Below are 9,425 nucleotides of genomic sequence, written 5' to 3'. Positions count from 1 at the left end.
AAAGTGATAGACCCCTTTCATGTCACGCCCTCCCTCCCCACCCCCTTAACCCGCCCCAATTAAAAAAAATATGAGTCTTAGGGCCTTTTTACACGTGAATCTTGAATCATCATTGTCATGGTGATTGCAACTCGTCTTTAGAATCATCGAACCTTTCACGCGCTCAGTCGAAAACTGATTTGAACTCAAAATTCCCGAGCGAAAGCGGTTTGTGTCAGATTCAGATTCAAGATTTATTTCCAACAGAAATTACATAAATATTGATACAAATCATTTTTCATACATTATAACAAATATTTACGATACAAAACATTAATGATAATTAACATAAAAAGATAATACAAAACATTACTGTAGACAAAATTATGATATATAGTTTAAATAGAAGAAAGGTATCTGTGGAAATGGGAGATTCACTCAAAAGCATAGCTTGTATAAATGTGAACCCCCCTCAAGGAAGAGAAAAGAGGAGAGAGAGAGAGAGAAAGAGAGAGAGACGCAATGGTTGCTATTTGCCTACGGAGATTTACTAAATAGATTAAAAAGAACAGGATAACCCACAGAAGCGGAAAAAACAGGACGACAAAAGGAGAAATAAACATAAATAGAATCAGGACGAATTGCGACCGAAAAGAGAGGATAAAACAAAATGATAAAGACTAACAAAAATAACTTGAAGTCTGAGAGGAGATGATAACGAGCGGGAATTTGTAATGAAGACCTCGGTAGGATTTAAGTAAGAAGTATTTCAGTTTTATTTTAAAAGAATGTATGGAAGGGCTGTTTTTTATGTTATTGTCGAGGGAGTTCCAAAATCTAGGGCCATCGAACATAAAGGTAATCTTATCCAATAAAGTTCTAAAACGGGGTAAATGAAATTCGTTAGATTGCCTAGTGGGGTAATTATGAAAAGACCGATTGAGAGGAAACATAGAATCAAATACACGTGGAAGGGTGTTTTTGTCAAATTTAAACATAAATTGTCCTAAATGAAATAAGTATAGGTTGCTTATCTTCAGCAATTTGCTCAAAAAAAAATAGTGGGTCAGTGTGTGAACGAAAAGCTGAATTATGAATAATACGAAGGGACTTCTTTTGCAGTAATAACAGTCTATCTAAAATGGTTTGGTGGGTGCTGCCCCAGGCAAGTATCCCATGTTACGAATAAACTTGATAGTATCGTATTAAGGTTAAGTTTATTTCAACATATTATTATCATGTAGTGAGAATTAAGATTTTGCTCTTCGGAACATGACTAATGGACTGTTTCCATGGTTTCGGAAAAGCGATTGGCATTGGTGAACTGTGTGGGAAGCGGAACGCGTGAAAAGGAAAGTGACGTCTTTTATTTTAACGGGTGAAACTTCGTCGTTCTTTTCAACCCTGTATGATTTTGACCCAAGATGAAAGTTATTTTGAATATTAGCTGAACTGATTATTCTTTCTACCAAGATGTGGACTTTTGCCTGAATGTTTCCACGCATTCAATAATAATATTTGGAACCGAATTCGAAAATGTATGTGCATAACATTTAAATGAACTGTTGGGACTACACGCACATAGTACGCTTCGGAGATGTAATCTACACAACGTCATTAATGTGGACTGCACAGTGAACGCTGTCAACTAGTATTGGATGAACTTCACAATCACATGAACACACTAATCGGCAATTAAATCGCGAACTGGACTGTGAGTACACCATGAAGACTCCCAGAATAAAACTGAATTCAGTCTCACTGCTAGTAATGGGCCCCAACATTTATTTTTGGTAAAGTTAAACTAAACTTAAGTAACAAATCTAATCTGGGTCTAACATCATTTATAGTTTGCACCGGTATCGTACATGTATTTGTAACGTTGTTAGACAGGCCTGAGTGTATTGTAAATTCTAATCTAGATCTAGAACTAAGTAGGCTTAGCCGTTAGCCTTAGCCTAGGTTGAATTAGCGAGCTCATAGTCATAATCCACTAATAGCCGAAATAAGAGTTGAATGCATTGGGATTTGAGTGACGGTCATACAAATTGTGAAACAATGTTCGATTTACAATTTTATCGAACCTGCTGAAATTATCATTGAAGCATGTTGTTGCGAATCGGAAGAAACTTTTGTTGTTTTAACTTTGCTTACGAGATGCAAAGTTTTGATTAAAGGTCCAAAGCAGGACGATTTCATTCTTACTTAAACTTTATGATTGCTTTAGTGTAATTTTTTTGTGAGTTTGAAGTAGAGATAATTCTCTGTCATAACACCCATAATTCAAGTAAGGTAAGATCAGGGAAGAATATAGCGTCAAAAGTGATGACGACGAAAAATGATATTTCAGTTTATTGATAATGCCAATATTTCGCGAAATAATCTTACATATACAATCTATATGGTATTTCCAGGAAAGCTTATTATCAACGGTAACACCGAGAAATTTAATGGATGTGACACTTTCTAAATTAGTGTCATCTAAAACAATGTCCATGGGAAGTGTATCAATGGAATTGCTAAATAGCATATATTTAGTTTTAAGTAGATTAAGAGACAATTTGTTGGTTCTTTTTCATTGTGTGACTTTTAAAAGTTCATTATTAACAGTATTTACTAAGGTATATGGATTTTTATGGGAATAAAATATATTAGAATCGTCTGCAAAAAGAATGAACGAAAGGACACCAGATGATTTACAAGTCATTAATATAAATGATAAATAATAAAGGGCCTAACAAACTGCCTTGCGGGACTCCACAATTAATGTATTGCATGTTGGATGCATGACCATTTAAAGATACAAATTGACGTCTGTCGGACAAGTAGCTTCTGAACCACTCCAAGGCCTTCCCGCGCACCCCATAATGAGAAAGTTTATGTAATAAGATTTCATGGTTAATGGTGTCGAAGGGCTTGGAGAAGTCCAGAAAAATGCCGACTAGATGTGAGCAATTATCAAAAGCGTGGGCCACTTTATCAACGAAATTCAATAATGCATGTTCTGTGTTATGTTTTTCTCTAAATCCAAACTGAATGTTAGAAAAAATATTGTGATATTTTAAAAAATCAATAGTTTTGCTATAAACCACTTTTTCTAAAATTTTGTCATGCTGACTGTCACTCAAAGCACTGCAGCGATTCGATGAGTGCAAGACAATTGTATTATCTACGGTAGTGCTTGAAAGGGCACGTAAGCTCCGTCCCCAAAATATAGTTTTGAAGGTCAAACTTTTCACACGTATAATTCGTACCGTAATTTGAGTAAAACTTAACTGGAATTCACTTCCAAAGAAGGTAAAATTTGAATTTATGATTGTGATTAGCGTTCGTGATTCTAGTTTGGTTTCATACGTGCTAAAAATTCGTCATTAGCCTTCTCACTGTAATCATCATTCAAATTACGATTTTTTTTCTTAACCGTGTGAAAAGGCGGTTAGTAAATCCAGATGAAACATGTACATGTTCAAACTACAAAACATATCTCTGCACTGATGATACATAATGAATTGATGATTCCAAACGCTAACAGGCCAGGCAACGATAAACATACCTGGGGGATTGGCGCGAATTCCAAAAATACAGAACTAGTTTTCAAATTCATCAGAAATCATGCCAGTTTATGTCGAACACATATCCTTATTATTAGGCCTACAAATGCAGACAATTTGACAGTAAGTTTTATGAGGTCAGTACTGCCTTTTCTTTATGTACATACATATAGCCATAGACAATCTCTTTACATGTGAGACAAATTGTGAATCTTTGTTTTGTTCCATTTATCTTTACAGCGTTTGTTTTTAGCGTTTTCGAATGACAAGTTTCCTCTTATTACACCATGAATATTCAAATCCGTGCATGACTTTCTTTACATGATCCAACACGTTTTATGGCATATTACGTGCCGAACTGTACAGAGTTAAAGAAAAATCTTAATTAACAGATCATAAATTGATGTGCAGAAATGGAAAAATTTAAGAGCAAAATGGAATCTCCCGGGAGAACGTCAACGTACATACATTATGGACTTAATACCGCATTTTTCTTCTCGAAATAGAAAATGATGGAATGATTATGGTTACCATTGACATTCTTTTTACAGTGAGACAAGCATGTGAATCTTTGTTTTGATCCACTTATCTTTACAGCTTTGGTTTTTAGCGTTTTCGAATGACAAGTTTCCTCTTATTACACGATGAATATTCAAATCCGTACATGACTTTTTTAACATGATCCAACACGTTTTATGGCATAATACGTGCCAAAATTGAAACTGTACAGAGTTTAATAAAAATCTTAATTAACAGATCATAAATTTATGTGCAGAAATGGAAAATTTTAAAAGCAAAATGGAATCTACCGGGAGGTGTGATCTAGTTTTTTTTAATGGTGATACTCAGTAACGGCACAGCGTGCAGGATAATCTGAATCAACTGAATGCCACACATGCATGTTTAATGATTACTTCAATCAACGTGATCAACGACATTAAGTAATAAAGGAGATGGGAAACCAGTTACAGTAACAACAATTTTATTACACCAACTTTAGGGCAAACCTCATTTATCGTGCGCGGCCATCGTAAGGGCCGATAAGACATCATCCCTCGCAGAGGGCGACATTTCACAAGACACATCAAATACAATAACATATTGGCGCAACCACTTTTCTCTATCTTTCCATTGGAAGTCAACCTCTAACCAATTGGCTCAGGGAACAATTACATTCTAAACAACAAATCAATTCACTCCTTAAAAAGGTAAAACAAAACTATATCTGTAAATTCTGTGGATTCCGGAAAACATACCGGTAGACCTGCAAGGAAGGTATCACATATTAATCAAAGTATTGGCCATTACCATGGTTACTACACAACTAATTAAAAGGCATAATGTAACTTTAGTCTTTATACAACAAGCGTAAATAAATAAATAACCAACATCTTATCTACCCTTCTATCTGTAGGCAAAACACATAAACCAACATCTCATCTACCCTTCTATCTGTAGGCAAAACACACACCAAATAGCCCATCAACAGGTCCTATATCAAACCAACTAAAAAGGGGGAAAACACTAATAGCCGTCAAAACATGTATGCTTAAAAAGCTATAACATGTATAACAGTCAAATTCATGTAGCAACATCAATATTGTCAACACACCATGAAACAATCGGTTAAAGCATGACTTAAGGATAAAAGCTGAAAATGCATCACTAGATAAACTACATCCATAAACACAATCATTGTGGACACTGCAAATGCTACAAAACTAAAAGGGCATAGCAATACACAATACATTCATAAGTACAACAATTGTGAACATTTACGAGCCCATTCACCAATAGATACTAGTACATAAATGTGCAAATACTGAAAAATGTAAAATGCAACTTACATTTTTTTGCTTGTTTGTTTTTGTTTCTAATGCGAAATAAAAAGGAAATGAATAACATGGCTGCCTTGCATACTAAAGACAAACAATCCTATCATAGTAAGCACATAAACAAGATAATATATTTTCCAACTGTAAGAACATGTAAGGATATGGAGGCCCACAAATCTTGCTCAGCAAAAGGCAGTCTTTGCACATACTAGTAATAGCAAGCACTAAACAGCATGTAAAACAAATAGGCAAAGGGGCACATAAAGCAAATAAATTCTGGAATGGGTAAAAGAGAAAAAAATGAAAGTGTACAAATTGTTCCAGTAGTAAGTTACAATGGGCACTATCCAGCCTCCACAGCTCAGCCATGAAACGCGCAATGCCTAAAGGCAAACAAACAAAACATGACAACCAAGAGCAGATTACTGGACTACCATAAACTATGGAAAGTGAAAGATGTATTTATGGATTGCCAAAAGATTGTTAACCTAAAATAGCTGATAAAAAGGGTCATTCGGGCTCCCACTATACATCCTGATACTAATTTATCATCATTTAATAAAAACCAGTATGACATGAATACATATAATTTAAAAACAAGTACCGGTAATTATAAAATATCAAATTATCAACTCATCATTGAGATGGAAATTACCAAAATAAACATGCAATCGATAACTTGTAGTCTTAAATGATTTATATGCAAAGGGGAACAATCCATCTAACACCTTAATAACTGCATGATACCCAATATAACCAAAGGGATACAATTTATTTAGGAATAATCAAAACAATGATAACATGGTCACAGGTATATTATAGTGACAAATATCAGCATAGGCTGAAAATATACAAATAAAAAACATGCACAAATCACATCACAAAAAAGCAAATAGACAAGGGTGTAACAGGAAAAGAAGAAAACAGAGGAGTGTGGAGTATATACTGTGATTACTGTCCATATCAGTATGAGCACTAGAATACCAGTTCATATACTGTCATGAATGAGTCCTCTGTATCGAAGTCCATAGATAGGTGTCACTCACAGAATGCGATGGAACATTAAAACAAAGTCTTTGCCCATCGACGTTCCTGAAAGGGTCTCGTGAAGAAGGGTCATATCAGTCGGCAATCTAGTAAGGGCCCTGCGTGATTTATAGTCAATATCCGGAGGACGACCTGGGGGGAGACCAATGTGTCCTCCAACGGGGTGACATGGCCGACTTTGTGAAGTCATCATGAGGGCAGAAGTGAAGGGCACAATGGTGTCTGGCCACCTGAACTGAGGATCCAACATCTTGCAGCACCGGGGATCACTGGTAGGACCTGAAGCATCACCGGGGACATCTCCAGGAGAATCCGGGGGTCGACCAGGAAGGTCATCGATCCGTAGGATACAAGGATGAGGAGCCATATGATGATGCTCGGCGACGGTGATGTTGTGCATGAGAGGAACACAAGAAACCTTGACCCCAAGAGTCGAAAGAGGAAGGGCATTCAGGTAGCACCTACTGTTATCATGTAATGCGGGATCCAATGACTGACAATGATCTGGTTGAGATACAGAAACAATATCAGATGGGGAGTCATGGACTGCACAGTTACTATGGTGTAAAGATTCATGATCAGGAGCCGATGGCGGTTGAGGTGTTATACGCTCACTGATGGGCCCTGCGGCTATAAGATGTCTGTCTGAGTCAACAGTAGGTTCCATGTCTCCAAGGACTTCACTCGTAGATGACTGGTCTGCAACAGCAGGATGGGCTTGTTCACGATTACGGGAGTCCGGAGTTGAAACAAGGTAAGATTGGTCAACGCCATCGGAAGCCGAATCAGGTAAGCCTGCAGCAAGCGCATCGGATAGCGGGATAGCCGAAGGACCGTACGGATACGATGGTCCATCACCGAATGATACTACATGTTTAGCCGGTCGGATAAATACATGTACATCATGTAATTCCATGAATGGAATTCCAGCCTGTACAGCAACATCTAAAGACTCTACCACTAATCCTTCAAAGAGAAACTGTCTGTTGTCCCTTGTGAATGTGAGACAGGTCTCACCTACAATCGCAAGAGGGGAGGAATTGTCTGTAGGTTGAACTGATCGGGAAGTGGCGGTTATCACAGCCCCAAGATCTTGAACCGTAGAATGTAAAATCAAATTCTCCGTAGACCCACTGACAATGCTGACACGGACACACTGATCACCATGGAAAAGTTCCACAAAGGGAGTCACGGGGGGCCTGATTAGGCACAACGATTGAACTAGCCACAGACCTATGTGGCATAATGTGAGGAACTTGGACCTCATCTGACTCTGATGAAAGTCCATTGCACCAGTGAGGGTCTCCCTGAAAGGCTGACTCTGACTTCGAGTCATCAACGCAACCAAGATGTAAATTAGGATCTACAGAGGAACGATCCACGGCATACGATGAACAGTCAACATCTTCAGAAGGAATACAGCCTGGAACATCATCACAACCAGGGTCATGATCAACAATCAACTCATCGCAGGTATCACTACAAGTCTGGAAATTGGTGTAGCCGAGAATGCTAGCGGCCTTGCGAGCTCGAGTATTAATCATGCGCCTTTCATGGTCGGGCAAGAATGGACAGTCACCAATATGGTGGCGGTAACAATGCCGACTAGCATTAAGACAAAGTGGGCACACAACTTGGTTAACGTTAGGCCTATGATGAACTAAGGCGGGCCTAGGACTAGTCTGAATCAATGTAGGTGTCATGCTATAACTATTGGTAGCCTGGATATGTTCAGGACTCGACGTGTGCTGATAGCAAGGTACAACGCACCGGGCATCACATTTGTGGTCATCATTAATGTCATAATAGGCAGATCTATCATACATCTCTTTACTAGACCTACTGCCGATATCATTGTCTCTCGACTCATGATCATCGGACACGGCTCGATGATCGTCAAGCTTGTGGCTAGATAAGTGTACGTGTAAAACTCTAATCCGATTCTGAGTATATGATTGGCTAAGTAGATCTAGGCATGGCGTTCGTCTGGAATCATCCAACTTATAGCTAACTTGATCACAATGAAAACTGTCACAATCTTCTGGTTCATTCTCATCAACATAATCATATTCTGAGTCATTCTCATAATCATCTTCTGGTTCATTCTCAACCTCATAATCATTCTTCTCATCATAATCAGTTCGTTCTTCATTCTCATCATCATAATCATGATAATCATTTTCATCACCATAATCATCTTCTAGTTCATTCGCCACTTCATAACCACCGTCTGGTTTATTCTCATTATCACAATCACGACCTTTATGACCGGACCTGTCACCGACAGGTTCAACATCTTCGACACAATTAAATCTACTAATTGTACGTGTACCAATATGTCTGATTTCTTGATTTACTGTGTAATTTCCTGATTTACTGATTGTGTAATTACTTGATTTACTAAGTGCATGACTAGAAAAGTTAGAAAAGTCTGACAGAAAAGTACAAGAACCAACTTGACTGGGGCGGCCTCGCACTCGGGCCTGGGGGCGAGGTCTTGACCTCGGTGAGGGAACAGCCATTCAAAGGAGTGTATATGGGACTACGGCACTGAGGTAGTAAAACATTGTTACACCTATCACGACACTTTTTTGCCGACCAACTGGTTGCTCGGATAGCATGAATCCCATCGGTGAGCGGAGCAGGCAAGGTTCAAATCCCAGCTGTCACCACGACATTAAGTAATAAAGGAGATGGGAAACCAGTTACAGTAACAACAATTTTATTACACCAACTTTAGGGCAAACCTCATTTATCGTGCGCGGCCATCGTAAGGGCCGATAAGACATCATCCCTCGCAGAGGGCGACATTTCACAAGACACATCAAATACAATAACATATTGGCGCAAGAAACAAATCTTTGCTGCTTTAAAACGATCACGGACGTCGGTTTTCCTTTACTTTCATTTCAGATTCAAGAAACCCCATCTCCACCAGCGCAAGAAGAGCAACTCTTGCTCGATCCCGGGGGGGGGGGGGGAACACTTCCCGCTGGTGGATACCATGCGTGAC

The 9,425-nt window shown here is 38.4% G+C and overlaps 1 protein-coding gene across 2 annotated transcripts in view; it reads left to right on the top strand.

The window, feature by feature from the left end:
• The first annotated feature begins 1,297 nt into the window (after positions 1 to 1,297).
• LOC135156828 (uncharacterized) overlaps positions 1,298 to 9,425 on the top strand; it is a 30,291-nt gene continuing 22,163 nt past the window's right edge. The window contains exon 1 of one of the 2 annotated variants that reach the window (XM_064110442.1): positions 1,298 to 1,693. The gene's annotated coding sequence lies outside the window, so the exon portion shown is untranslated. Of the gene's footprint in view, positions 1,773 to 9,425 lie in introns of both variants that reach the window. The other variant, XM_064110443.1, reaches the window with a different exon arrangement.

Source organism: Lytechinus pictus, chromosome 15 (assembly GCF_037042905.1).
Source record: "Lytechinus pictus isolate F3 Inbred chromosome 15, Lp3.0, whole genome shotgun sequence".
NCBI lineage: Eukaryota > Metazoa > Echinodermata > Echinoidea > Temnopleuroida > Toxopneustidae > Lytechinus > Lytechinus pictus.
Note: the sequence above shows the minus strand (reverse complement) of the source record. Positions and strands in the feature narration are given on the sequence as shown.